This window comes from Bufo bufo, chromosome 5 (assembly GCF_905171765.1).
Source record: "Bufo bufo chromosome 5, aBufBuf1.1, whole genome shotgun sequence".
Classification (NCBI taxonomy): Eukaryota; Metazoa; Chordata; class Amphibia; order Anura; family Bufonidae; genus Bufo; species Bufo bufo.
Window position 1 is genome coordinate 90508112 of NC_053393.1, and position 25837 is coordinate 90533948.

The 25837-nt window shown below is 42.2% G+C and overlaps 1 protein-coding gene across 5 annotated transcripts in view; it reads right to left on the bottom strand.

Annotated features, from left to right (window-relative positions):
- Positions 1–19661, bottom strand: part of LOC121001285 (carbonic anhydrase 13-like) — an 86482-nt gene extending 66821 nt beyond the window's left edge. For 2 of the 5 annotated variants that reach the window (XM_040432285.1, XM_040432280.1), the window contains exons 1-2: positions 19560–19623; positions 3843–3971 (exon numbers count right to left, since the gene is read on the bottom strand). The gene's annotated coding sequence lies outside the window, so the exon portion shown is untranslated. Of the gene's footprint in view, positions 1–3842; positions 3972–19559 lie in introns of all 5 variants that reach the window. The other 3 variants (XM_040432281.1, XM_040432284.1, XM_040432282.1) reach the window with 3 other exon arrangements.
- Between the last annotated feature and the right edge of the window lie 6176 nt (positions 19662–25837).

A 25837-nucleotide genomic window follows, 5' to 3' on the forward strand; every position in this document is an offset into this window, starting at 1 on the left:
ACCACCATGCTTCACTGTGGGTATGGTGTTCTTTTGGTGATGTGCAGTGTTGTTTTTGGGCCAAACGTATCTTTTGGAATTATGGCCAAAAAGTTCAACCTTGGTTTCATCAGACCATAACACCTTTTCCCACATGCTTTTGAGAGACTTCAGATGTGCTTTTGCAAAATGTAGCCTGGCTTGGATGTTTTTCTTCGTAAGAAAAGGCTTTCATCTTGCCACTCTACCCCATAGCCCCAGACATATGAAGAATACGGGAGATTGTTGTCACATGTACCACACAGCAAGTACTTGCCAGATATTCCTGCAGGTCCTTTAATGTTGCTGTAGGCCTCTTGGTAGCCTCCCAGACCAGCTTTCTTCTCATCTTTTCATCAATTTTGGAGGGACATCCAGTTCTTGGTAATGTCACTGCCATATTTTCTCCACTTGATGATGACTGTCTTCACTGTGTTCCATGGTATATCTAATGCCTTGGAAATTCTTTTGCACCCTTCTCCTGACTGATACCTTTTAACAATGAGATCCCTCTGATGCAGAAGCTCTCTGTGGACCATGGCTTTTGCTGTGGGATGCGACTAAGAAAATTTCAGGAAAGACCAACTAGAGCAGCTGAACTTTATTTGGGGTTAATCAGAGGCACTTTAAATGATGGCAGGTGTATGCTGACTCCTATTTAACATGATTTTGAATGTGATTGCTTAATTCTGAACACAGCTACATCCCCAGTTATAAGAGTGAGTGCACACTTATGCAACCACATTATTTTAGTTTTTTTTGTTTTCTTCCCTCCACCTAAAAGATTTCAGTTGGTATTTCAATTGAGTGGTACAGTTTATAGGTCACATTAAAGGTGGAAAAAGTTCTGAAATGACTTATCTTTTCTCATTTTTTTTACATCACAGAAACCTGACATTTTAACAGGGGTGTGTAGACTTTTTATATCCACTGTGTATGCTAGATAGGCAAGATTGTATCCTGATTGCAGTAGGAGATTATAATGTGGTGATGGATCCAAGTAAAGATAGACTATCTACTAGTAAAAATGTATTTTATAATACTAAACTGGCCAATATAGATGAGCGAATCGAATCCCACGGAGTGGAATTCGATCCGAATTTCAGGAGAAATTTGATTCGCCTAGAAGCCAAATTTCCTCGTGCTTCGTGACAGCGAATTTATTTAAGCTGAAATATTTAAAAAAATAAATAAATTCAAACTTACCGCCTCCATTTGCTCGCGACGGGCCGCCAGCCTCCATCTTGCTTGAAGATCTCGGCCGAAATCCCGTGCGGCACGAGATTAGATCATCACGTCGGCCGGCGTGATGACATCATACGTCACCACACCAGCCGGTGTGATGACGTAATCTCGCGCCGCACAGGATTTCGGGAGAGATCTTCAAGCAAGATGGTGGCGGGCAGCCCGTCGCGAGCAAATGGAGGCGGTAAGTTTGATTTAATTTTTTTTTATTGTTAATTTTACACTCAGATGCCCCTAATGATGGGGGCGGCGCTATCACAGCTCCCTGTCATTGCACCCGCTACTGTGAAGTAATTCGTCACAAAGCGAATTTTTTTGCGAAATTCGGTGAATCAGCCGAATCTAACTTTTGAGAAATTTGCTAATCTCTACTGGCCAACCTAATAGCTGAGTTTGACTGGGTCGACGTTTGGTGTCTATTAAACACAGAAGAAATAACCTACTCCTGTTATTCAAAAACACACCAAACTTGGTCGAGGATCAGTGGCGACTCTACACTGCGTGCAGAATTATTAGGCAAATGAGTATTTTGACCACATCATCCTCTTTATGCATGTTGTCTTACCCCAAGCTGTATAGGCTCGAAAGCCTACTATCAATTAAGCATATTAGGTGATGTGCATCTCTGTAATGAGAAGGGGTGTGGTCTAATGACATCAACACCCTATATTAGGTGTGCATAATTATTAGGAAACTTCCTTTCCTTTGGCAAAATGGGTCAAAAGAAGGACTTGACAGGCTCAGAAAAGTCAAAAATAGTGAGATATCTTGCAGAGGGATGCAGCACTCTTAAAATTGCAAAGCTTCTGAAGCGTGATCATCGAACAATCAAGCATTTCATTCAAAATAGTCAACAGGGTCGCAAGAAGCGTGTGGAAAAACCAAGGCGCAAAATAACTGCCCATGAACTGAGAAAAGTCAAGCGTGCAGCTGCCAAGATGCCACTTGCCACCAGTTTGGCCATATTTCAGAGCTGCAACATCACTGGAGTGCCCAAAAGCACAAGGTGTGCAATACTCAGAGACATGGCCAAGGTAAGAAAGGCTGAAAGACGACCACCACTGAACAAGACACACAAGCTGAAACGTCAAGACTGGGCCAAGAAATATCTCAAGACTGATTTTTCTAAGGTTTTATGGACTGATGAAATGAGAGTGAGTCTTGATGGGCCAGATGGATGGGCCCGTGGCTGGATTGGTAAAGGGCAGAGAGCTCCAGTCCGACTCAGACGCCAGCAAGGTGGAGGTGGAGTACTGGTTTGGGCTGGTATCATCAAAGATGAGCTTGTGGGGCCTTTTCGGGTTGAGGATGGAGTCAAGCTCAACTCCCAGTCCTACTGCCAGTTTCTGGAAGACACCTTCTTCAAGCAGTGGTACAGGAAGAAGTCTGCATCCTTCAAGAAAAACATGATTTTCATGCAGGACAATGCTCCATCACACGCGTCCAAGTACTCCACAGCGTGGCTGGCAAGAAAGGGTATAAAAGAAGAAAATCTAATGAATGGCCTCCTTGTTCACCTGATCTGAACCCCATTGAGAAACTGTGGTCCATCATCAAATGTGAGATTTACAAGGAGGGAAAACAGTACACCTCTCTGAACAGTGTCTGGGAGGCTGTGGTTGCTGCTGCACGCAATGTTGATGGTGAACAGATCAAAACACTGACAGAATCCATGGATGGCAGGCTTTTGAGTGTCCTTGCAAAGAAAGGTGGCTATATTGGTCACTGATTTGTTTTTGTTTTGTTTTTGAATGTCAGAAATGTATATTTGTGAATGTTGAGATGTTATATTGGTTTCACTGGTAAAAATAAATAATTGAAATGGGTATATATTTGTTTTTTGTTAAGTTGCCTAATAATTATGCACAGTAATAGTCACCTGCACACACAGATATCCCCCTAAAGAAGCTATAACTAAAAACAAACTAAAAACTACTTCCAAAAATATTCAGCTTTGATATTAATGAGTTTTTTGGGTTCATTGAGAACATGGTTGTTGTTCAATAATAAAATTAATCCTCAAAAATACAACTTGCCTAATAATTCTGCACTCCCTGTAGGATCAATATATAGGGGGGGGGGGGCTCAGAAGATACACAGTCAAAAATGGGGGGGCACTAATAATTTTCACCAGCTAATCATACTACTGAAAAATACAATATACGTTATAGTTCATACACCATGCTGTACAGTATATATAGGATTATAATATATATTGTATAGAATGTTTATGAACAATACTGTATATTATACTGTGGCATGGTGTATGGATTATAATGTATATTGTATGGCATGGTACAAGGATTATAATGTATACTGTACATCAAATGTATGGAGGTTACACCATGCCGGACAATATAACCCCTGCGCCATGCTGTACAATAAACAGTATAACCCCTACACAGTGTAGCGGTATACTGTATATTGTGTGGCACAGTGTAGATGTATACTGTATATTGTGTGGCACAGTGTAGAGGTATACTGTATATTGTGTGGCACAGTGTAGCGGTATACTGTATATTGTGTGGCACAGTGTATGCTATATGTGTATAACAAACATACTCCACATGAAAACTTACAGTTACTTGGCTTGACCTTGGTGATCTCTGATGCCACTTTAACACTTTGGCTGGGGGGCTAGGTGTAAGAAAATGCCGTCCTCTGGGCAGTATGGTTTTTGGGTTCTTCCTCTTCGGACTCTGTACAAGCTGTAACACATAAGAAAGGATGTTACACGTCTAGATCCATCTGCTCACTTACATCTATATTCGCTTCATGGAAAACTATGGAAACAATATAGTATAGGTTTCTACACAAATTGCAGATGCTGAGGCAAACAGCCTGGTGAATGTATGCTGCCCCATAACAACCAGCTGCCTGTCCCGCCAAACCGAGGGACGGTCACAGACTGAAATGTCCCAGTCCCCATGGCTAGTTAATCACATTACATGACCAGGCCCGGCAGCCGTTCCATCCTTTTCCTACTCTGTCTGTACTATCTGTATATTTTTTCATAGTGTAATACTGTTGAGGATGCCCTGACAAAATCTTTTAGTCCTCCTCCTCCTGGATGGGCCCCTTCTAGGTCAGGGCCCCAAAGCAGCCGCTTCCCCTGCAGCTACGCCCCTGGCACCGGGGTAATATAATTAAGGGGTATCAGGGTACATTACACAGGGGTAATATAACTGAGGGGTATCAGGGTACATTATACAAGGGTAATATAACTGAGGAGGGCTATCATGGGACATTATACAGGGGTAATGTAGGCTATATTACCACCGTATAATGCCTGATAGGCCTCCTGAGTTATATTACCCCTGTATAATAATGTACCCTGATACCCCTTAGTTATATGACCCCGCCGGGATCATATAACTAAGGGTTATCCGGGTACATAATTATACAAGGGTAATATAAGTTACTCAGGAGGCCTATCAGGCATTATACGGTGGTAATATAAGTTATATTACCCTCTGTATAATGTACCCTGATACCCCTTGGTTATATTACCCCCTGTATAATGTACCCTGATTACCCTCAGTTATATAACTGAGGGGTATCAGGGGACATTATGGGTAATATTATAACTAAGGGGTATCAGGGTACATTATACAAGGGTAATATAACTGAGGAGGACTCAGTGCTATCAGGGGACATTATACAGGGGTCCTTAGTTATATTACCCCTGTATAATGTACCCTGATACCCCTAAGTTATAGGGGTATCAGGGTTGAGGAGGGGCTGGGTACAAGCAGGCAGGCCATGAGGCGAGGTAGTGGGGGTACATACTTTTTTTGAAACTTTTTATTCTTACTTTGTTTTGGGAAGTTGCCACACACAGTCACAGTAGTCCTCCTCTCCTGTCCAACAGTCCAAAGCTGGGGCCTGGGCTGGGCAGTTGGCACAGACAGAGACAGGCTCACTAGCAGCAGACGCAGTAGCAGAAGAAGCAAGCGTTTGCGCGGGCGGGCAGGCACGCAGCTTTACGTGGTGACGTCAACTCGTCTCTGCGGCTGCCGCATTCCCAGCCTGCGCCCGCCCTGCACGCTCTGCCTCCGCTGGGTCTGAAGGCCGCCCCCACCCCCATCTGTCATGTCATGTGACTCATGTCTGTGTATCTGATCTGTGTTGTCTGTAGTGTACTTGAATCACTGAGTCACTCAGTAGTGCGGGCGGCCGGCCGGGCGCAGCAGCGATTAGCGAATCAGCCGGGGTGGGCACCCGGGGGGGCAAGGAATGACCTGGGGGGGCAATTGCCCCCCCTTACCCCCCTGTAGCGACGCCACTGTCGAGGATTGATATGATCCTGGGAAGTAAAAAACTCTTGGAAAAAAATATAACAAAAAAAAAATCTGTCCCTAGGACTCTATCAGATCATTGCTCTGTTGTTATGGAGGTTGAACTTGGGACTAGGCAGGGCCCTTCACTGTTTAAGTTCAACTCTCATTGGTTAACTCTGTTAAAAGATAAGGAAGAACTAAAGTTTTTTTTCCAGGTGAATAAAGACTCAACTAATAAGCAAGTGATTTGGGATACGGTGAAGGCCTTTCTAAGAGGGATTTTGTTTAATAAGGTGAAATATTGGAAAAAAAAAAAAGTTCAAGAAAAAAACAAGATTGCAGAACAGAAGTTAGAAGAGGCAAGAGTGAGTTGTGTGGTTGACCCCTCAATAGAAAGGTTGAAAAAATGGGAGGAGGAACAAGAAAAGGTTAAAGATATACCGTATTTTTCGCCCCATAAGACGCACCCCCCCCCCCTAAAGTGGGGGGAAAATGTTAATGGATCTTATGGGGCAAATACAGTGCAGGGGGAAAAAAATGGCCGGCACATTGCATGTTGCTGGCACATCGCAGGCTGTGCAGCATAGGGATAGCAGCCTGCGATGTACCGGACATCCGTCTTACTCTGTTCTATGGGGCTGTGCACACGAGCGTTGATTTTCACGCATCACTTGTGCGTTGCGTGAAAATCGCAGCATGCTCTGTATTGTGCGTTTTTCCAGTAACGCAGGCCCCATACAAGTGAATGGGACTGAGTGAAAATCGCAGGCATCCGCAAGCAAGTGCGGATGCGGTGCGATTTTCACACATGGTTGCTAGGAGATGATCGGGATGGGGACCCAATATTTATTATTTTCCCTTCTGACATGTTTATAAGGGAAAATACTAGCATTCTTAATACAGAATGCGAAGTAAATTAGGGATGGAGGGGTTAAAAAAAAAATATCATAATTAAACTCACCTTATCAACTTGTTCGCGCAGCCCGGTTTCTCTTCTTCTTCTTTGATGAGCTGGGAGAAAAGGACTTTTGGTGACGTCACTGCACACATCACATGGTCCATCACATGATCCATCACCATGGGGATGAATCATGTGATGGACCACGTGATGAGCGCAGTGACGTCACCAAAGGTCCTTTTCTCCCAGCTCATCAAAGAAGAAGAAAGAAGAGAAGTCGGGCAGCGCGAACAAGTGGATAAGGTGAGTTTAATATTTTTTTATTTTTTTTTTAACCCCTCCATCCCTAATTTACTAAGCATTCTGTATTAAGAATGCTATTATTTTCCCTTATAACCATGTTATAAGGGAAAATAATAAAATCTACACAACACCTAACCCAAACCTGAACTTCAGTAAAGAAGTCCGGGTTTGGGTTTGGATACCAAACATGCAGATTTTTCTCAGCATTAAAACGCTTTGCACTCGCACGGAAAAATCGCGCATTTTCCCGCAACACACCTGCATCCTATCCGGCCCTCACACGCGACGCCTGTGTGAAAGAGGCCTAAGGGATTCCAATATGGGAGTATTAATGAAAAAAACAACGCTGTATGACGATAATATTTAGTTGTAGTTGGGTAACACTGAGGTGGATTTAGGTAAAATAATGAGTATAATAGATAAGTTTGGATATTTTTCAGGATTGAAAATAAATGTTTTTTCTCCCTAAGGTATTGTTTGTATTGCAAAATGCTCCAGTTTGGTTACCAAATAACGTTTTTAGGATGATGGATAGGTTAATGGGGGGAGTTTATCTGGAAAGGAGGAACATCTAGGTTTAAATAAGAAATAGGAACATAGGAAGACAGGCACTCTATATGAGGTCCCCAGCAGATATCAACAAAGGACAAGGGATAGTGTGTATATGATAAAAAGTATATTTATTTGGGTAGTAATAAAAACGTTATCACTGATGAAGAAGGCTGCAATCCTTCGAAACGCGTATGGTTATCCAAGCCCTGGGAAGCGCTTCCAAACTCAACCATCAGGCTGCCTCCATCCATTGACAACACCGGGAATTAAAGCGCGCGCTAAACTGCCGCACGTGGCAAGAACGCCAGACACAGTCAGCAGCCCTCTGATCCGAGGAAAAGACAGCAACATTCGCATCGACAGACAGATCCACAAACAGCAGCCCTTCGCGGTCATCACATCCATCTGCAACCGCGCTGCCGGCCCCGTCTATCCATAACCGCACTAAGCATCCACAGCACACAGAGGATCCTGCGCGGACACACCCACATAGAAGAACCGACGATCCTCCAGAAAGGTAACAGCGACCAGATAGACAATTTTAGGTGGGACGCCACCAGGCACTGGTTCGCTGAAAATAACTTTCGCATAGCTGTGTATACACATACATTGGATCTGGAATGCTGCTGATATATTCTTTTAAACCTGTCACAATTTAGATCTTTGTACTAACTTTTTACTTATTTTAATCAACTGAATCCATCTCAGACTATTGACTATATTTGTCTAATATTTAAAGTCCTACATACCATGATTCTGGACTTATAGCCCAATACAGGGCGTTTTATCATCACATTTTCACATTATTTTTATTTTTCTTTATTCATTTATCCATTCATCTATTTTACACCACCCACTCCTCTCCCTGTACATTGGGAGTGAACTATATTGATAATGTTTTTATTACTACCCAAATAAATATAGTTTTTATCATATACACACTATCCCTTGTCCTTTGTTGATATCTGCTGGTGACCTCATATAGAGTGCCTGTCTTCCTATGTTCCTATACGCCTGCCTTTTCTGACTGGGTGAGTCAGCTTAGACACGTGCACCTTGCATATTGCCCACACTGGAGAGCCACCGTATTCCCTCCAAACAATTTCCTTTAAATAAGAAATACTTCAGTTACCCGTTAAAGAGGGGGGTTTATCTCTTCCGAATTGGCATTTATATTTTTTGGTGGCACAATTTGAACATATGAAGGAGAGTGAGATAAGTCCATTGTTGAGATGGAATTTAGTGAAAATGGGACTTAAAGGATTTCTACCATCAGAATTTCTGTTATGTAGCTGACTGACATTAGCGATGTGCTATTTTCAGGAGTACATAACAGTGTTCTTTTTATATTTGCCCCTGCGGCCGTTCTCCTAAAAAACACACTTTTGCAATATGCTAATGAGCCTCTAGGTGCTATGTGGGCGTTGATTCAGCACCTAGAGGCTCGGTCCACTCACCCTTTATCCCACCCAGGTCCCCTGTTCTGCCCGCCCCGCTCCTATTGATTGACGTCCGAGTTCGCAGCATCGCTGACGAAATCCCGCACCTGCGCCGTCCACTTCTGTATTCGGCGCAGGCGCAGTGAGTGAAGGACGCGCTCCTACGTCACAGTGAGGAAGCCAGCACCAGGAGCGCGTCATTAACCCCTTAAGGACTTAGGACGTACCGGTACGCCATGTTTGCCGAGTCCTTAAGGACTCAGGGCGTACCGGTACGTCCTAAGTTTAAAATTACATTGCGGCGAGGGTTAATCATTGCAGGATGCTCGCTTAAATGATTCAGCGGGCATCCTGTCACAACGCGGGGGGGTCATGTGACCCCCCCGCATCGGCGATCGCCGCAAACCGCAGGTCAATTCAGACCTGCAGTTTGCGGTTTTACCTTATATGGCGGGCGGCGGTGCCATCGGATCCCCATGCGGCTGTAGGGGGGACCCGATGGCATGGAAGGCAGCGCGATGCCTTCCTTAGGCATCTGCGCTGCCTTCCGGTGACGAGCCTGTGAGATCCAGCCCCCTGGATCTCAAAGGCCGGAAGCTGTATGAGTAATACACACTGTATTACTCATACAGCCAATGCATTCCAATACAGAAGTATTGGAATGCTTTGTAAAAGGGATTAGACCCCAAAAAGTTGAAGTGCCAAAGTGGGACAAACAATAAAGTGAAAAAAAAGTTGAAAAAATTAAGTCCCCCCCCCCCCCCCCCCCCAAAAAATTTAAAGTTTCAAGTAAAAATAAACAAAAACTGCATTTTCACCAAATAAAGTTAAAAGAAATTGGTAAAAAATAGGGGGAAAAAAAGTTGACATATTAGATATCGCTGTGTCCGTATCAACCGGCTCTATAAACATATCACATGACCTAACCCCTCAGATGAACACCGTAAAAAATTAAAAATAAAAACTGTGCTAAATAAACCATTTTTTTGTCACCTTACATCACAAAAAGTACAACAGAAAGCGATCAAAAAGGCGTTTGCCCACCAAAATAGTACCAATCTAACCGTCACCTCATCCCGCAAAAAATGAGCCCCTACCTGAGACAATCGCCCAAAAAATAAAAAAACTATGGCGCAGAATATGGAGACACTAAAACATCATTTTTTTTGTTTTAAAAAAGCTGTTATTGTGTAAAACTTACATAAATAAAAAAAAGTATACATATTAGGTATCGCCGCGTCCGTATCGACCGGCTCTATAAAAATATCACATGACCTAACCCCTCAGATGAACACCGTAAAAAAAAAAAAAGAAAAAACTTACATCACAAAAAGTGTAATAGCAAGCGATAAAAAAGTCATATGCACCCCAAAATAGGGCCAATCAAATCGTAATCTCATCCCGCAAAAAATGAGACCCTACCTAAGATAATCGCCCAAAAAATTAAAAAACTATGGCTCTCAGAATATGGAGACACTAAAACATGATTATTTTTTGTTTCAAAAATGATATTATTGTGTAGAACTTACATAAATAAAAAAAAGTATACATATTAGGTATCGCAGCGTCTGTAATAACTTGCTCTATAAAAATATCACATGACCTAACCCCTCAGGTGAATACCGTAAAAGAAATTAAAATAAAAACGGTGTAAAAAAAGCAATTTTTTGTCACCTTACATCACAAAAGGTGTAATAGCAAGCGATCAAAAAGTCACACGCACCCCAAAATAGTGCCAATAAAACCGTCACCTCATCCTGCAAAAATCATACCCTACCCAAGGTAATCGCCCAAAAACTGAAAAATTTATGGCTCTCAGACTATGGAAACACTAAAACATGATTTTTTTTGTTTCAAAAAAGAAATCATTGTGTAAAACTTACATTAAAAAAAAAAAGTATACATATTAGGTATCGCCGCATCCCTGAAAACCTGGTCTATAAAAATATCACATGATCAAACCTGTCAGATGAATGTTGTAAATAACAAAAAAGAAAAACTGTACCAAAACAGCTATTTCTTGTTACCTTGCCTCACAAAAAGTGTAATATAGAGCAACCAAAAATCATATGTACCCTAAACTAGTACCAAAAATACTGCCACCCTATCCCGTAGTTTCTAAAATGGGGTCACTTTTTTGGAGTTTCTACTCTAGGGGCGCATTAGGGGGGCTTCAAATGGGACATGGTGTCAAAAAAAAACAGTCCAGCAAAATCTGCTTTCCAAAAACCGTATGGCATTCCTTTCCTTCTGCGCCCTGCCGTGTGCCCGTACAGCAGTTTACGACAACATATGGGGTGTTTCTGTAAACTACAGAATCAGGGCCATAAATATTGAGTTTTGTTTGGCTGTTAACCCTTGCTTTGTTACTGGGAAAAATGGATTAAAATGGAAAATTTGCCAAAAAATTTAAATTCTGAAATTTCATCTCCATTTGCCAATAACTCTTGTGGAACACCTAAAGGGTTAACAACGTTTGTAAAATCTGTTTTGAATACCTTGAGGGGTGTAGTTTCTTAGATGGGGTCACTTTTATGGAGTTTCTACTCTAGGGGCGCATTAGGGGGGCTTAAAATGGGACATGGTGTCAAAAAAAAACAATCCAGCCAAATCTGCTTTCCAAAAACCGTATGGCATTCCTTTCCTTCTGCGCCCTGCCGTGTGCCCGTACAGCGGTTTACAACAACATATGGGGTGTTTCTGTAAACTACAGAATCAGGGCCATAAATATTGAGTTTTGTTTGGCTGTTAACCCTTGCTTTGTTACTGGGAAAAATGGATTAAAATGGAAAATTTGCCAAAAAATTTAAATTCGGAAATCTTATCTCCATTTGCCAATAACTCTTGTGGAACACCTAAAGGGTTAACAACTATTGTAAAATCTGTTTTGAATACCTTGAGGGGTGTAGTTTCTTAGATGGGGTTACTTTTATGGAGTTTCTACTCTAGGGTTGCATCAGGGGGGCTTCAAATGGGACATGGTGTCAAAAAAACCAGTCCAGCAAAACCTGCCTTCCAAAAACCGTATGGCATTCCTTTCCTTCTGTGCCCTGCCGTGTGCCCGAACAGCGGTTTACAACCACATATGGAGTGTTTCTGTAAACTACAGAATCAGGGCCATAAATATTGAGTTTGGTTTGGCTGTTAACCCTTGCTTTGTAACTGGAAAAAAATTATTACAATGGAAAATCTGCCAAAAAAGTGAAATTCTTGTGGAACACCTAAAGGGTTAACAAAGTTTGTAAAATCAGCTTTGAATACCTTGAGGGGTGTAGTTTATAGAATGGGGTCATTTTTGGGTGGTTTCTATTATGTAAGCCTCGCAAAGTGACTTCAGACCTGAACTGGTCCCTAAAAAATTTAGGAGATTTGCTTCTAAACTTCTAAGCCTTGTAACATCCCCAAAAAATAAAATATCATTCCCAAAATGATCCAAACATGAAGTAGACATATAGGGAATGTAAAGTAATAACTATTTTTGGAGGTATTACTATGTATTATAGAAGTAGAGAAAGTAAAACTTGGAAACTTGCAATTTTTTACAAATGTTTGGTAAATTTGGTATTTTTTTATTTAAAAAAATGATTTTTTTTTTACTTGATTTTACCAGTGTCATGAAGTACAATATGTGACGAAAAAACTATCTCAGAATGGCCTGGATAAGTCAAAGCGTTTTAAAGTTATCAGCACTTAAAGTGACACTGGTCAGATTTGCAAAAAATGGCCAAGTCCTTAAGGTGAAATAGGGCTGAGTCCTTAAGGGGTTAAATCACTGCGCCTGCGCTGAATACAGAAGTGGAAAAGTGTAATATAGAGCAACCAAAAATCATATGTACCCTAAACTAGTACCAAAAATACTGCCACCCTATCCCGTAGTTTCTAAAATGGGGTCACTTTTTTGGAGTTTCTACTCTAGGGGCGCATTAGGGGGGCTTCAAATGGGACATGGTGTCAAAAAAAAACAGTCCAGCAAAATCTGCTTTCCAAAAACCGTATGGCATTCCTTTCCTTCTGCGCCCTGCCGTGTGCCCGTACAGCAGTTTACGACAACATATGGGGTGTTTCTGTAAACTACAGAATCAGGGCCATAAATATTGAGTTTTGTTTGGCTGTTAACCCTTGCTTTGTTACTGGGAAAAATGGATTAAAATGGAAAATTTGCCAAAAAATTTAAATTCTGAAATTTCATCTCCATTTGCCAATAACTCTTGTGGAACACCTAAAGGGTTAACAACGTTTGTAAAATCTGTTTTGAATACCTTGAGGGGTGTAGTTTCTTAGATGGGGTCACTTTTATGGAGTTTCTACTCTAGGGGCGCATTAGGGGGGCTTAAAATGGGACATGGTGTCAAAAAAAAACAATCCAGCAAAATCTGCTTTCCAAAAACCGTATGGCATTCCTTTCCTTCTGCGCCCTGCCGTGTGCCCGTACAGCGGTTTACAACAACATATGGGGTGTTTCTGTAAACTACAGAATCAGGGCCATAAATATTGAGTTTTGTTTGGCTGTTAACCCTTGCTTTGTTACTGGGAAAAATGGATTTAAATGGAAAATTTGCCAAAAAATTTAAATTCGGAAATCTTATCTCCATTTGCCAATAACTCTTGTGGAACACGTAAAGGGTTAACAACTATTGTAAAATCTGTTTTGAATACCTTGAGGGGTGTAGTTTCTTAGATGGGGTTACTTTTATGGAGTTTCTACTCTAGGGTTGCATCAGGGGGGCTTCAAATGGGACATGGTGTCAAAAAAACCAGTCCAGCAAAACCTGCCTTCCAAAAACCGTATGGCATTCCTTTCCTTCTGTGCCCTGCCGTGTGCCCGAACAGCGGTTTACAACAACATATGGAGTGTTTCTGTAAACTACAGAATCAGGGCCATAAATATTGAGTTTGGTTTGGCTGTTAACCCTTGCTTTGTAACTGGAAAAAAATTATTACAATGGAAAATCTGCCAAAAAAGTGAAATTCTTGTGGAACACCTAAAGGGTTAACAAAGTTTGTAAAATCAGCTTTGAATACCTTGAGGGGTGTAGTTTATAGAATGGGGTCATTTTTGGGTGGTTTCTATTATGTAAGCCTCGCAAAGTGACTTCAGACCTGAACTGGTCCCTAAAAAATTTAGGAGATTTGCTCCTAAACTTCTAAGCCTTGTAACATCCCCAAAAAATAAAATATCATTCCCAAAATGATCCAAACATGAAGTAGACATATAGGGAATGTAAAGTAATAACTATTTTTGGAGGTATTACTATGTATTATAGAAGTAGAGAAAGTAAAACTTGGAAACTTGCAATTTTTTACAAATGTTTGGTAAATTTGGTATTTTTTTATTTAAAAAAATGATTTTTTTTTTACTTGATTTTACCAGTGTCATGAAGTACAATATGTGACGAAAAAACTATCTCAGAATGGCCTGGATAAGTCAAAGCGTTTTAAAGTTATCAGCACTTAAAGTGACACTGGTCAGATTTGCAAAAAATGGCCAAGTCCTTAAGGTGAAATAGGGCTGAGTCCTTAAGGGGTTAAATCACTGCGCCTGCGCTGAATACAGAAGTGGACGGTGCAGGCATGGGATTTCATCAGCAATGCTGCGAATTTGGACGTCACTCAAGAGGAGTGGGGCGGGTTAGACGGAGAACCTGGGTGGGATAAAGGGTGAGTGGACGAGCCTCTAGGTGCTGAATCAATGCCCTCATAGCACCTAGAGGCTCATTAGCATATTGTAAAAGTGTATTTTTTAGGAGAAAAAGGAACAAATGCAAAAAGAACACTGTTATGTACTGCTGACATTAGCACATCGCTAATGTCAGTCAGCTACATAACAGTAATTCTGATGGTAGAAACCCTTTAAGATTAAGCAGTTTAGATTAATGGAGGTTTTAGAATAAGGTATATTGGGCAAAACAAGCACTGATAATCAAATATAAAATTTAATGGATCACACTTGGAGTGAAATTAAAAATATAATGGGTATAAAGGGTTATTTAAAATGCACTATGCAATATGGAATAATATTAATTTGAGTGAAATTCAAAAAGTTAAGCAATATGTAAACTGAGAGATTAGAGGTGTAAGTTTGTTGTGTCACATTTTTGAGGGGGATAAATTGAAGGATTTTGAGTAGGGCGTTTGGGATCCCAAAAAAAGATTATTTTAAGCTTTTACAAATAAGGGATGCAATTAGTTCATCAGCTGATTCAGAGAAATATAAAAAAGCCTCCTCAGAAAATATTGATCAGTTTCTCAGGGATGGAAAGGTTAAAGGGAATATTTCAAGGAGATATGAAATATTAATGAAGTTATCACAAAGATTAAAATATTAGCTAAAGAGAAATGGAAAAAGGATATTGAAGGTTTGTCAGATGAGAAATGGGAAGATGCTTTGAGTAATAGGCCTCTGGTCTCACTAAGGGCCCCACTAAGGGGTTTCCAGTTTTTCCTTATTCATAGGTTACATCGTACACCCCTAATATAAAAAAAAATGGGTTTAAGAGCCATAGATGAATATCCAAGATGTTGTGAAGAACAGACAGGTCTAGTGCATTTAATTTGGAGATGCCCCAAGCTGTTTAGGTATTGGTTTGAAATAGCAGTTATTATTGATAAAGCTCTAGGAGTACAGATATACAGTGGGGGAAATAATTATTTGACCCCTCACTGATTTTGTAAGTTTGTCCAATGACAAAGAAATGAAAAGTCTCAGAACAGTATCATTTCAATGGTAGGTTTATTGTAACAGTGGCAGATAGCACATCAAAAGGAAAATCGAAAAAAAAAAACTTTAAATAAAAGATAGCAACTGATTTGCATTTCATTGAGTGAAATAAGTATTTGAACCCCTACCAACCATTAAGAGTTCTGGCTCCCACAGAGTGGTTAGACACTTATACTCAATTAGTCACCCTCATTAAGGACACCTGTCTTAACTAGTCACCTGTATAAAAGACACCTGTCCACAGAATCAATCAATCAAGCAGACTCCAAACTCTCCAACATGGGAAAGACCAAAGAGCTGTCCAAGGATGTCAGAGACAAAATTGTAGACCTGCACAAGGCTGGAATGGGCTACAAAACCATTAGCAAGAAGCTGGGAGAGAAGGTGACAACTGTTGGTGCGATTGTTCGAAAATGGAAGGAGCACAAAATGACCATCAATCGACCTCGCTCTGGGGCTCCACGCAAGATCTCACCTCGTGGGGTGTCAATGGTTCTGAGAAAGGTGAAAAAGCATCCTAGAACTACACGGGAGGAGTTAGTTAATGACCTCAAATTAGCAGGGACCACAGTCACCAAGAAAACCATTGGAAACACATTACACCGCAATGGATTAAAATCCTGCAGGGCTCGCAAGGTCCCCCTGCTCAGGAAGGCACATGTGCAGGCCCGTCTGAAGTTTGCCAATGAACACCTGAATGATTCAGAGAGTGACTGGGAGAAGGTGCTGTGGTCTGATGAGACCAAAATAGAGCTCTTTGGCATTAACTCAACTCGCTGTGTTTGGAGGAAGAAAAATGCTGCCTATGACCCCCAAAACACCGTCCCCACCGTCAAGCATGGGGGTGGAAACATTTTGCTTTGGGGGTGTTTTTCTGCTAAGGGCACAGGACAACTTATTCGCATAAACGGGAAAATGGACGGAGCCATGTATCGTGAAATCCTGAGCGACAACCTCCTTCCCTCTGCCAGGAAACTGAAAATGGGTCGTGGATGGGTGTTCCAGCACGACAATGACCCAAAACATACAGCAAAGGCAACAAAGGAGTGGCTCAAGAAGAAGCACATTAAGGTCATGGAGTGGCCTAGTCAGTCTCCGGACCTTAATCCAATCGAAAACCTATGGAGGGAGCTCAAGCTCAGAGTTGCACAGAGACAGCCTCGAAACCTTAGGGATTTAGAGATGATCTGCAAAGAGGAGTGGACCAACATTCCTCCTAAAATGTGCGCAAACTTGGTCATCAATTACAAGAAACGTTTGACCTCTGTGCTTGCAAACAAGGGTTTTTCCACCAAGTATTAAGTCTTTTTTTGTTAGAGGGTTCAAATACTTATTTCACTCAATGAAATGCAAATCAGTTGCTATCTTTTATTTAAAGTTATTTTTTCGATTTTCCTTTTGATGTGCTATCTGCCACTGTTACAATAAACCTACCATTGAAATGATACTGTTCTGAGACTTTTCATTTCTTTGTCATTGGACAAACTTACAAAATCAGTGAGGGGTCAAATAATTATTTCCCCCACTGTATGGTGATCCTGTGGCTTGTATATTGTGGGGTACATTTCACGTGAGCTTGGGGAAGGCTGTGAAACAAGTACTTTGTAAGCTGCTGTTCCAGGCAAGATTGCTTATTCTGAAAAAATCGATAAAAAAAAACCCATAGCCTTCTGTGAATGAATGGAAGAAATCTGTGAATAATATGATAAAAATGGAAAGGATAATATATGATAACAGGGGGTTGAAGGATTGTACTATACAAATATGGAATCAATGGCTCAATAATATGTTTTTTTTTTTTTTTTTTTGTACCTCCTCCCTCTCTCTCCATGGGGTATGGGTTGTGGGTTTGGTGGGATGGATTGTGGGGTTGGGAAAATATGTAATATATTGTGGAGATGTTTTTGTTTTTATGTTGCATTTGAAAATGAATAAATAAATAAATAGAAAAAAATAAAAAAATGATTTCTGCACAATTCCCACTTTAAAAAAAAATCTGCCTTTACTGACTGACAGCTATCTGTGAATGCTTATTCATGCAAAGTCAACTGTCAACCACTGATTAGGACCGCCCACATGACTCCTAAGCATAGGAAAAGCAGGGATTTAAAGGGTAACTGTTATATTTTCACTCAAAATTCAATTTTCATATATGTTGTTGCTGCTGTGGCGATATTCTATAATCACAAATTATTGTGTTCACATGCCACTTGTTAATATGATTCCGTCCGTAGCAACCGCTCCTCACAAGACTTCTTTCTGATAATCTTCTAAAGATGGCCGCTGATGCCCTTACCCTGAGGCTAAGACCGCCCTCCCTAACTACCCAGAATTACTTAGGATCATCTCGGGAACGCGCAGCCTCACTCCAACCAATCGGCTTTTCCCACAGTTAAACACGCCCTCTTCCTCCTGAGAGCGCTTGGCGCTTTATTACTCCCTAGAGAGGGAATTACATCGCTCTAGAAGCAAGTCACTTCAGCGATCGAACAGGAAGGGAGCGCGCACGCAGCGTTCAGGACTGCCCACTGCTAAGTCCTCCGTCTTCTGTATATACAAGATAGGAGACGGAGGACACCTAGCAATGCTGTTTTAGCCGCACCACTGAAATGCCTGGGGGAGTCAGTGGCCTGAGGAAGCGCGGAGGTGCGAAACGGCCGTTGCCACGAGTTACATGCCTGCATTATGCTGATCCTCCCCATGCCTATATCGATGTGATTTTGGAATAAAGAAACCCATCTTTGGTGAGTGCCGCTTATGTGTTTTTCTTCCATGGGACATTTGCAAAAGGCTTGGAGGCAGAGCGCCACCTATAGTGGGAATAAAGACCTGACTTGGGAGAGCTGTTATTCTGAAAGAGGAACTTGGACAGTGCCACCCATCTGTGCTCTATAGTGATGAGCGGCAGGGGTCATATTCGAATTCGTAATATTTTGCGAATATTTTGTAGAATATTTGTCGAATATTAACGGATTCTAATATTCGTTCTATTCAACATTCTTTTTTTTTTACTAGAAAATCGGCAAGGTAATGATCGCGTAATATGCGAATATTATGCGATCAATACAGGCGTGTGTTAAAAACAAATATATAGCACTATAGAATATAGTGCTATATATTAGTTTTTAGAATATTCGTCATAGTGCTATATATTCGTAATTTAGAATAGTCATCTTTTTTTCCATCTGAAGTCATGATTCCTCCCTGCTTAAGTTGCTTGTGGGCCAATGACTCATTGGCCCACAAGCAAGAAGTAAGGAGAAATCATGTGTTCAGATGGAAAAAATACTATTCGATATAATAACAAATATATAGCACCATATTCAAAATATTCGCGAGTTCTCGAAGTGGCGATATTCGAGATAAAAATTCACTTTTCGAATATTTGCGCTCAACACTGGTGCTCTAAAGGTTGTTTATTACTAGGTAATTCAATACCTATTGAAAAGTATTGACTAGGGAACTTAGGTGTACTTAGTGAGACCAAGCCAATTACTTAAAAAAAAAAAAATGACGATTACCCTTTAAATGAAAAAAACGACAAATTGTATTGAATCTGTGCCATAAAACTATATATCAGCTCCTCCTGCTCCATAACAAGACGCCTGAAAATTGCACTGCATTTTCATGGTGACAGGGTCCCTTAAATAACATGCTGTATATTTTTCAAGCTATTGCTTAAATTTGGTCAGCACCGTACGATGCCTTTACAGTCTGGGAAAGCGTCCTAGGACATTACGATGAGCAGCGCGGAGCCAGCAACGTGTTGCATTAGTCTGGTCTGAGATACATAACACATCCACTGGAGTTACGTTTAACCATTGGATTGCAGCGGTTACAATGTTATTTCCATCCTCGTCATTAGCAGCGATCCGCAATGTGAAGATTATTGGCAGTTATCCAATACTGCATCACTGCTCCTTCATATTCTGTTACCACTACTGTAGATCTAGAAAATTAAATTCTACGCAAACGACTTAACCTTTCTGGCGTTTTATTTAAAAAAAAAACACAATAAAAAGCATTAGAATTCCATTAGTCCTCCCTGAAGACCATTATCAGTGAGCGTCCAGTAATAGCGATGTATCAGATATTGTCATACATACTGTTATGGTTTTCTCCGTACTCACAGCTCGCACGTCCGGTCACTTGTCTCCTCTTCTATCGCCCATCTGCTTGTTACTACGCTCTATATACATACATCAGTGCCACAACACTGACACAGTAAGTCAGACTGGTTTTTCAAGCCAAGCCTGGGCAATGGGCGGAGCAGCACAGGATGACAGGACAGCTAGAATACACGTCACCTTTAAAAGCATAGATGTCTGACCTTGTCTGATGTTTTTATTGCTGAGAATATCTATATATCATCAGTCAAATGATCCGTCATCTTTAGCAGCATTCTACAAATGTAACACATATCATGTCTTTCAGGGGCGTAACTAGAAGTGACTGGGCCCCACAGCAAATATTTGTAAGGGCCCCCCCAGCGCGCTTCGCACCTCCCTCCTCCTGTGTAAACCCCACTCCTTTGGCACAGTGTAGCGGTATATTGTATATTGTGGGGCACAGTGTAGCGGTATATTGTGTGGCACAGTGGATGCTATATGTGTATAACATAAACATATTTCACCTGAAAACTTACAGTTACTTGACCCTTGGGGATCTCGGACTCCACTTCAACACTTTGGCCGAGGGCTCGGCGGAGCTGATGTTGTGCTTTATCCTAATGAGAAAGATTTCATAATAAGGATTTGGAGAAGGGGCAGTGGGGTCGCAGAGCAGGGAGAGGCTGGTGCTGCTACTAGGGGTCATACCATGGGGGAGTAATAAAGCCCACCATAATGCCCCCCCCCCCCCCCAGTAGTAATAATTCTCCTTATAATGTGACAGTGCAAAAATACCCCCTTGTAATGCCCCCAGTTGAGCTAATGTCCCCATAGTGCCCCCATAATGTCCCAGTATAAAATACCCCTATATAGTGCCCCCAGTAAATGCCTCCATAGTGCTCCTCTCCCCTTCCTGCTAGTGCCCCCCATAATGTACCAGTATGAAATGCCCCATATATAGTGCCCCAGTAGATGCCCCTCAGTGTCCGGCCTCTGATAGGCTGCCGGCCTAGTGTCCCCCATAATGCCCCCCCATCATGTGCCAGTATCAAGTGCCTCTCTCCCCCCCCCCACATGTCCCAGTATCATAGTGCCACCCCCCCCCCCCACAAAAAAAGTGCCAGTATCAAGTGCCTCTCTCCCCCCCCCATGTGCCAGTATCAGGTGCCAACCCCCCCCCTCCCCCCCAGGTGCCAGTATCATGTGCCAACCCCTCTCCCCCCCATGTGCCAGTATCAGGTGCCTCTCCCCCCCATGTGCCAGTATCAGGTGCCAACCCCCCCCTCCCCCCCAGGTGCCAGTATCAGGTGCCAACCCCTCTCCCCCCCATGTGCCAGTATCAGGTGCCTCTCCCCCCCCCAGGTGCCAGTATCAGGTGCCTCCCCCCATGTGCCAGTATCAGGTGCCTCTCCCCCCCCATGTGCCAGTATCAGGTGCCAACCCCCCCTCCCCCCCAGGTGCCAGTATCAGGTGCCAACCCCCCCTCCCCCCCAGGTGCCAGTATCAGGTGCCAACCCCTCTCCCCCCCATGTGCCAGTATCAGGTGCCTTCCCCCCCCAGGTGCCAGTATCAGGTGCCTCCCCCCATGTGCCAGTATCAGGTGCCTCTCTCCCCCCCCATGTGCCAGTATCAGGTGCCAACCCCTCTCCCCCCCCAGGTGCCAGTATCAGGTGCCTCTCTCCCCCCCATGTGCCAGTATCAGGTGCCAACCCCCCTCCCCCCCAGGTGCCAGTATCAGGTGCCAACCCCTTTCCCCCCCATGTGCCAGTATCAGGTGCCTCTCCCCCCCCATGTGCCAGTATCAGGTGCCAACCCCCCCTCCCCCCCAGGTGCCAGTATCAGGTGCCAAACCCTCTCCCCCCCATGTGCCAGTATCAGGTGCCTCCCCCCATGTGCCAGTATCAGGTGCCTCTCTCCCCCCCCCCATGTGCCAGTATCAGGTGCCAACCCCCCCTCCCCGCCAGGTGCCAGTATAAGGTGCCTCTCCCCCCCCCACCCCATGTGCCAGTATCAGGTGCCTCCCCCATGTGCCAGTATCAAGTGCCCCCCGCTCCCCCAATGGCAGTAACAGTCAGGTATTAAAAAAAAATAATAAACACTTCTACTTACCTCCATGTCAGCGATGCGATGCAGCCTCTTCCTGTGTCCCGCCCTGTATGTCCATATATGGAGTCAGTGCTTGTATTTCAGAAAAGGTTTCTGCTGGAATTCGAACCCACGACCTTCTGTATCAGAGGCAAAGCATCTAACCACAAGACCATAAGAGATGCCTTGCTGGTGACTGAAAAAATATAAGACTTCTACTGTTATAGCTGGCTAAGTGTACATCTATACACATGACAGCTGCTCATATATAGAGATATAGCAGAGCTGAGTGTGCTGGGATAGCTGTCATATAGAGATATAGCAGTGCTGGGTGTGTTGGGGCAGCTGTCATGTGTATAGATGTACACTTAGCCAGCTATAACAGTAGAAGTCTCTTTTTTTTCTTCAATCAGTTGTAATGCAGCCTTTATGGTTGTGAGGGTAAATGCTTTGCCTCTGATACACTCAGACATTGGAGGTTGTGGGTTCAAATCCCAGACACATTAGGAGACAGTAAGATTAGATCACATTAGCGAGGGGGCCTGGTCAGCTGCTGTGACCAGGCCCCAGTAAGACATCGATATTTAACGAACTTGAAAATAAACTGTCACACACGCTGCCGTGACGCTGGGCCCCGAAGCAGCTGCTTCCCCTGTAGTTACGCCACTGATGTCTTTAATCGCTTGTATCTCTAATGACCGGGTGAGATATGAATCTGACCTCCCCATCCAACACATAGCTGTGGTTCACCTGATTAAAACGCTGTTTTTCTTTTGTTGATCTGAGGCTCTGTCCCTGAGTTATGATACTTTTTCTTAATATGCAAATTAGGCCTTTGGTGCAATAAGGGCTTCACCGTTGATCTTGTTGCACCCAAGCTCATTTCTGTGGCCTTCCCTTTCCTGACTGCTTTGATTGACAATGCCTGATGGTGGCAAAAGGACGAGAGAGGGAGGGGCTGGCCACAGAAAGGAGCACAGTATGAGTGCAACAAGAGCAATGGCCATGCCCTCATTGCACTGAAGGCCTAATTTGCATATTAAGAAATAGTATTATAACTCGGCAACGGAGCCTCGGATGAACAAAAGAAAAACAGGTTTTTAATCGTGGAACTATGGCTATATGTCTGTGCAAACAGTTGGATAGGGAGGTCACTGGTGATTCCCTTTAACCCTTTCATACATTTGGACGTAACTGCATTTGGACGTACAGTGACGTCTAATCTGCTTACCGGGGCTGTGTCACAGCCCCGGAGTCTCAGCTCAAAACAGAGACACCGGGGAAGCCAGCAAGAGACCAATCAGAGTCTGCCATAAGACTGCCATAAGCCCCCCATATGCCCCCAAATATGTCCAATGTCCTTAAGATGCCCCCCCCCCCCGCTCCTCTTTGTGCTGGCGGCATTGATGGCAGCGGCTTAGGAATAAAGGTAAAGGCATCCGGGCTGCCATGTACCTAAGGCTGATCAGACCATGAGGGTCTGATCAGCCTTAGGCCCCTTTTACACAGGCGAGAATTCCATGCGGGTGCAATGCGTGAGGTGAACGCATTGCACCTGCACTGAATCCGGACCCATTCACTCCAATGGGGCTGTGGACGTGAGTGGTAATTTTCACGCATCGCTTGTGTGTTGCGTGAAAATCGCAGCATGCTCTATATTGTGCGTTTTTCACGCAACGCAGGCCCCATAGAAGTGAATGAAGCTGCGTGGAAATTGCAAGCATCCGCAATCAAGTGCGGATGCGGTGCAATTTTCACGCATGGTTGCTAGTTGACGATTGGGATGGGGACCCAATCTTTATCATTTTCCCTTATAACATGGTTGTAAGGGAAAATAATAGCATTGTTAATACAGAATGCTAAGTAAATTAGGGATGGAGGGGTTAAAAAAATAAATAAAAAAATTAAACTCACCTCATCCACTTGTTCGCAAAGCCCGGCTCATCTTCTTTCTTCTTCTTTGAGGACCTGGGAGGAAAAGGACCATTGGTGACGTTACTGCGCTCATCACATGGTCCATCACCATGGTGAGGGACCATGTGATGGACCATGTGATGAGCACAGTGACGTCACCAAAGGTCCTTTTCCTCCCAGGTCCTCAAAGAAGAAGAAATAAGACGAGCCAGGCTTCGCGAACAAGTGGATGAAGTGAGTTAAATTTTATTTTATTTTTTTAACCCCTCCATCCCTAATTTACTGTATTCTGTATTAAAAATGCTATTATTTTCCCTTATAACCATGTTATAGGGGAAAATAATAAAATCTACACAACACCGATCCCAAACCCGAACTTTTGTGAAGAAGACCGGGTTCGGGTCTGGGTACCAAAAATGCTGATTTTTCGCACGTGCAAAACGCATTAAAACTATTTGCACTTGCATGGAAAAATCGTGCATTTTCCCGTAACGCCGGCGTGAAAGAGGCCTTAGTTTAAGTGTAGCACTGACTATACAGTGCATTGCAATAGATGACTATTGCAATGCACTGTATAGCCACCAGGCCCACTGGATCTTCTGATAAATAAATAAAAAAAAGTGTAAGAAAAAATGTCAAAAAAAGTAAAAAAGTAAAAAAAATTAATAAAAATTAAATAAAAATTGTCTTTTATCATATCCTTTCATTTATGTCATTAAAAAATGTAATTAACTACACATAATTGGTATAGTCACGTCTGTAACGACCTGATCTATCTACCGTAAGTATCATATAACTAATCCCACGTGGTGAAGGCCGTAAAAAACAATGTAGAAAAAAAAAATGGAAATGCTGTTTTTGTCACCTCACGTACACAAAAAAAAATAACAAGTAATCAAAAAGAACATATGTACCCCAAAATGATACCAATAAAAACTCTAGCCCATCACACAAAAAACAAGCCCACAAACAGCTACGGTGGTGAAAAAATAAAAAAGTTATGGACTTTAGTATATGGCGATGCAAAATATAATTTATTTTTAACACAAAAGTAATTTTATTGTTGAAAAAGTAGCAAAACATAAAAAAACTACAAAAATTTGGTATCGCCATAACCGTATCAACCCACAGAATAAAATAATCATATAATATTTACCACAAGAGGAACCCCACAAAAATTAAAAATAAAAAACACTGACAGAATTGCCATTTTCACCTCCACAAAAAATGGTATAAAAAAATAGAAAAAAATAACAAGTGATCAAAAAGGCTTATGTTCCCAAAATGATACCAATAAAAACTATAGCCCATTCCACAAAAAACAAGTCCCCACACAGCTACATTGGTGAAAAAATACAGATGTTATGGGCCCTAAACTAATTTCAGCAAATTACATGTTAGAAAATCCCGATGCCACTTTTACCCTTCTGAATGCTGCCATGCCTCCAAACAGCGGTTTATGACCACGTATGAGGTGTTGCCGTATTTAGGAAAAAATGCATAGCAAATTTTGGGGTGCATTTGCTCCTATTACACCTTATCAAAATGAAAAATTTGGGGCTAAAGCAACTTTATATTGGAAATAAAAGTAAATTTGTCATTTTCACAACCATGTTTTTCTAAATTCTATAAAACGCTTGTTGGGCCAAAGCATTCACTTCACCACAAAATTATTCCTTGAGGGGGGTAATCTCCAAAATGGGGTCAATTTTGGGGGTTTTCTTTCTAGGGGTACCTCAGGGTCTCTTCAAATGTGACATGGCACCTGAAAACCATTCTAGCAAAATCTGCCCTTCATACACAATATGGTGCTCCTTTCCCTCTGCACCCCGCCGTGTGCCCATAAAGCAGTTTACAACCCCATAGTGGGGGGTTTCTGTAAACTGCAGAATCAGAGTAAAAAATATTGAGGTTTATTTGGCTGCAAACCCTTGCTGTGTTACAGGAAACATGGATTTAAATGGATAATCTGCCCCAAAAAAATGAAATTGTAAAATTTCCCTACCATTTTACTTTAATTCTTGTTGAACACCTAAAGGGTTAATAAAGTTTGTAAAATCAGTTTTGAATAACTTCTAAAATGTGGTCATTTATGGGTGGTTTCTACTGTGTAAGCCCCACAAAGTGACTTCATGACTTAAATGGTCCTAAAAAAAGGTGGGTTTTGGAAATTTGAAAAAATAAAAAATGTGCTTCTAAACTTCTAAGCCTTCTAACTTCCTAAAAAAAAAAAATGACATTTACAAAATGGTGCCAACATAAAGTAGACATATAGC